The following is a 5550-nucleotide window of genomic DNA, read 5'->3' as shown; positions in this document are numbered from 1 at the left end:
CAAGGTAAAAAAAAACTTTATTAGCTAGCCAATGTGAAGGAGGAAAGGGCAAGGTTCACTGGTGTCCTGCGGTGGAGGCCGAGGAAGTCGCTCCGGCGTTCTCGGGCGAGGTTCCTAGGTCCGCATATGAAGAGGGGCAGAGGGAGTTCACGGCGATGTCTTCCGGGAGCGGCCTTTTATGGATGGGGCTTGAGGTGGGCAGGACAGGGGCGGGGGTAGGGGCATCTTCATAGGCGTGGCTGGGTAAGTTTCGATTTCTTTGTTTTGACGTCACAATGCGCAGGCACAGACAATCGGTGTTTTTCCCGGGTGCAGGAAAGTCGCTGATGAAGAACCCGGAACTGTACCATCTTGTTTACCTTCTTTACCTTCTTCCATCTTGTCCTTTCTCCCTCACTCGAACAGTCCAACCTCTTATTAATTATAAGAATTAGGGGTGTCATTATCTGTCTGGCTGCTTCCTGCTGTTAGGGGGCATAGTTAGGGTCCCAGGTTGGCAGTTGGGTGTAGGGATGCAGGAGCATTTGGTTGAAGGTGACTCGGGTGATCTCTTGGACCTTGGCTCGGAGAAATTTGATTAGAATAGGAGCAAAGCACATTATTAAACATAGGATTAAAATGGGTATAAGAAATGGGAGCATCTGTTGTATTATTGGGAGGAACCATAAGGACGGTCCAGGAGAGAGAGGGGTATTATAGTTCCTTAACTCTGTCTTGATTCTTTTGAGGGTCTGGATGTTAGTGTCAACTAATCCTGATTCGTTAATGTAACAACAGCACTCTTCTCGTAAGAAAAGGCATGTTCCTCCTTTTTCAGCAGTAAGAAGATCTAATGCCCATCTGTTTTGGGCTGCAACTTGGGCTATTGAGGTGATTTGTCTCTGTAATGATGCTAAGCTTTCAGCAGATGCCTCTATTGCTTCTTGTATTTGGCGAGTGAGGGATTGGGTGGACTGTATGGAATGGGCCAGGGCTCCGGTTCCGAGGCCTGATGCCACTAGAGAGGAGGCCAAGGAGATTCCGATGACTAGAGGAAGGAAGACTGCCCGTTTTTGGAGATTATTAGGAGGAGAGTTAAATTGTAAAGTGAGTTCAGCCACTTCTGCTTTGCTATATAGGGTTAAGCTACATACTAGGGACACTGGGACACAGAGGGATTGGCTGATGGATGTATGGTTAAGGACCTTGAAGAGGGTTTGATTGCACCAGAAATAACCTCCAACGGGAGCTGTCTGGGTCCTACTGGGCTATTGCGTGTAATTACACCAGGAGGAGTTTGGGGAAGAGTAGCAGAAAGGAAGGATTGGATTTTCCGGATTTTGGTATAGTGGGACCTGGAATAAGAACGGTTTTTGGGGGGTGCCGGTAGAGTCAGTTGTAGCCTTGAAAGCAGTGGGTAAGGGGACTGCCACTAAGGGGTCTCTTTCAAGGGCTGCACAGAGGAAACAGTGGGAGAGATCTGTTATGTTAGCTGCCTGTGTTAGGTTTAGCCCTTGATGGACAAGCTTTAACCATGAGAAGGGGTCTTTATTGGAGGAATGTAGTTGATCTTGTAGGGTCTGTTCTTGTGATTATATGGCTAAGGTTAAATTTTGTAGGACTTGTATATTTTTAGGGAGGGATTTTTGTTGGACAAGTGTCCTTTTTATTAAGAGGGTGGCAGTTGGATATGAGTCCCAAACACTATCTCCGTAAAGCCCTCCTGTTACTCCGTCTGCCCATCGGGGGTCCCAGGGGTCCTTTATATTTAGATGATATGGGGGTTTCCAGCGTGTTTTCCATTGATTTTTTCATTGTAAGTGAAAAGATGCTAACTGCTTAACTTGTTGTTCTCTGTATTATCCAGCATTGAGTGGTGTATTTTGCAATATTTGTATGGGCATCCTAGGTTGGTTTGTTGCCAATAGTTTTTACAATTGTATTCTGTCTGGTCATGTAGGAAGCAGAGGGACAGCTGAGCCCATCTATCTTTGGTGGAGGTTAGGGAGAAGTTTATAGAAAGAGCAGATTGACAGCCTTGAGGTGAGCAGTCTGCAGTGCCTTGTAGTTCTGAATGTTGTTTGTTGTTATCTGACCAAGTTTCAACTATAGAGAATCTCCATATGAACACAGGGTTACTGACTATGAGTGTAGAGCACCAGAATAGTAAGGAAAGTACAAAGTAGGACCTCATCTTCACTATAGTTGTAAAGGTCTCCTTGCCACTGGAGGTGTTATATCAAAGTAAGGAGACGAGAGAACCACTGGTTGGGGCTTGGGTCTGGAAGGAGATCTGAGTCTGGGATTATATAGGAGAATTCAATTATATGTGTGTACAGGATGTGTAGGAATTCAGTAAATAGTTGCATGTATATGTTAAAAGAGCTTATTTAGCTAGAGGCGGGGGGGGTTAGGGGGTGATTTGGGTGACTGTTTATGAGTTATCTTCTGAAGGAGCTTTTTTTAGGTGAGTGATATGTACCCAGTGGGTAAGGCCTAACAGTTTGGCCGCTGTATGTGTGGATAAGAGGACAATGTAGGGTCCTTTCACCTGGGTTGGAGGTCTTTAGCCTGGATATTTTTCAAGTATACTTGGTCACCTGGATTAAGGACAGTATGCGGATTGCAGGAGTCGGTAGGAGGAGGGTGTGCTAGCTCTGCGTGTTGTCGTAGGAGTTGTCTCAGGAGGGTTAAGTATGGGAGATAGTTTGCTAGTGGCGAGGGAAGAGTGGGTATTTGTTGTAAGGTCAGTGGCCATCCCTAAACTAGTTTGAATGGACTAAGACCTGTTGGACTCCGCGGGGCCGCCTGTAGTCGGGTTAGGGCTAGGGGTAACAGAGTGACCCATGACTGTCGAGTCTCAAGCGACAGTTTGGTGAGTTGTTGTTTGATTAATCCGTTGGCCTTTTCTATTTTACCTGAGGATTAGGGTCTATAAGGGATGTGAAGCTTCCAGGTTATGTGTAGGAGAGCTGCCACTTGCTGGACAACTTTGGAGATGAAGGCTGGGCTGTTGTCAGACTGGAGTGTGAGTGGGAGACCAAACCTGGGGATGATATATTCAGTGAGTATGGAAGCAACTATATTAGCAGTTTCTCCTGTAGTTGGATAAGCCTCTATCCATCCGGAAAAGGTGTCAATAAGGGTTAGGAGATATCTGAATTTTTTATGTTTTGGCACATGTGTATAATTGATTTGCCAATCTTCGCCTGGCTGGTGTCCTCTGAGTTGGTGACTCGGGTGGGGGTTGCGTAGTGCGCCTTGAGGATTTGATTTAAGGCAGGTAGAACACTGTTGACTGATTTCGGTTAGGTACTTCATGAGTGCGGGGCAGTGGACGAGGGGGCTTAAGAGGTTATGTAGAGCCTTAGGTCCTATGTGTAAGGAGTTATGTATGTCCTTTAAGACGGTGTAAAGTTGTGTCTTAGGGATAACTAATTTATTATTCATGTAAATCCAATTGTCTGTGGCTACTCTGGCTGTTGAATCTTGTAATAGTTGGTTTTCTCTTCCTGGGTGTAATTAGGGGTATATTGGGGAGAAAGAAAACAAACAGAAGGAAGTGTAGGGGTGGAGAATCTGGCAGCCGATTTGGCAGTGGTGTCAGCAAAATTGTTGCCAGCTGCCACTGGGTTAGATGGAGTCTGATGACCTTTACAGTGTATGATGGCTGCTTTGGAAGGTGCTGATAAAGTGTCTAGCAGTTTAAGTATTTGCTTTTTGTTGATTATGGGGGTACCATAGGAGGTTAGGAACCCTCTTTCTTTCCAGATGACAGAATGGGTGTGTGCAATTAAGAAGGCATACTTAGAATCTGTGTATAAGTTTACTGTTTTTCCTCTAGATAGGAGGAGAGCCCTAGTTAGTGCGATAAGCTCCGCCTGCTGTGATGTTGTTCCTTGTGGTAAAGGCTTAGCTTCTAGGACAGTGGATGATGTAACTACCACGTATCCTGCCTGTCTGTTTCCTTGAGAATTTATAAAAGAACTGCCATCCACAAATAGGGTTAACTGTGGGCTCTCCAAGGGTTGGTCATGTAAATGTAAGTGACTAGCTGGTTGGGCCTCTAAAAGTTCTGGACAGGAGTGTTCAGTATGGGGTTGTTTGAGAGGGTTGGGGAGTAAGGTTGCTGGATTTAGAGAGGAGCAGACTCCTAGGGCAATGTTAGAGTCTTCTATGAACAAGAGGTGGAAAAGTTGGAGCCTGGACGGGGTTAGGTGGCTAATACTTTTGTGGGCAATAAGGTCTTGAAGGCGGTGGGTAGAGAAGACTGTTAGATTACAGCCTCTAATGAGTTTTTTTGCTTCTTGAGTTAAACAGGCAGCTCCAGCCAGAGCCCGAAGGCAAGGCTGCCACCCTTGTACAGTAGGATCTAGTTGTTTGGATAGATAAGCTATAGGGTGGTGAGTAGGACCTACAGGTTGGACTAAGACTCCTACGGCTACCTTTTGTTTTTCATCAATGTATAGGTGAAAAGGTCGTTTGAAATCTGGTAGTGAAAGTGTTGGTTGTGTAAGGAGGCAGCGCTTGAGATGTGTAAAGTACCGGCAAACAAGTTTTGGGTTTGACAGGGGTCCTTCGGGGGTCTCTTTGATGGCAGCATATAGGGGTTTGGCTAACATTGAGAAATTGGGGATCCAGTGTCTAAAGAACCCGACTAGCCCTAGAAAAGATTGAATCTCTTTGGCATTCTGGGGTGGGGACAGGTTTTGGATGAGCTTTAACCGCTCAGTGGTTAATGAGCAGGTTGTGGGTGTGATTTCAATACCTAGATATATAACACATTGTTGGGAAACTTGAGCTTTGTGTTTTGATACTCAGTAACCTTTGGATCCTAAGTGGTTAAGGAGGATGGCTGAGTCTAACAAAGAGTCTTGTTTAGTAGGACTACAGAGGAGGAGATCATCTACATACTGGAGGACTTTGCTGCTGGTGAGGGGGCAGGAGGCTAGATCTGCTGCAAGGGCCTGCCCAAAGAAATGGGGGCTATCTCAGAACCCTTGGGGAAGCACTGTCCATGTCAGTTGGGTGGAGACATGGGTATCCGGGTCTTCCCAGGTGAAAGCAAAAAGAAACTGGCAGTTAGGGTGTAAGGGGATGGTGAAAAATGCATCTTTTAAATCAAGAACAGTAAAATAGGTCGTGTCAGATGGGATATATGAGAGGAGGGTGTAAGGATTTGGAACTACTGGGTGAGTGGGGCGGACAGCCTCATTTATGAAGCGGTCTTGGACTAACCGGAAAGTTCCGTCTGACTTTCTTACTGGTAGGATTGGGGTATTACAAGGAGAGAGTGGGGATGAGGATGTGTTGACTGAGCAGCCTATTAATGATAGATTTGAGTCCTCGTAGGTGTTGTGGAGAAAGGGAGAATTGTGGGCAAGCCGGAAACTGAGAGGGATCTTTAAGTTTTATAAGGACTAGTGGGTGGTGACTTGCTACTATGGGAAAAGAAGTATCCCACACTTGAGGGTCTACTGGAATAGGGAATGCGGGGGAATGGTTAGTAGAATGGTTGGAGTCGTTTGGGGTAGTTAGAACTAAAAGTAGATGACAGGCTGGATGGGGAAG

This window comes from Macaca thibetana, chromosome 1, assembly GCF_024542745.1.
Source record: "Macaca thibetana thibetana isolate TM-01 chromosome 1, ASM2454274v1, whole genome shotgun sequence".
Classification (NCBI taxonomy): Eukaryota; Metazoa; Chordata; class Mammalia; order Primates; family Cercopithecidae; genus Macaca; species Macaca thibetana.
This window is presented reverse-complemented; position numbering follows the sequence as displayed.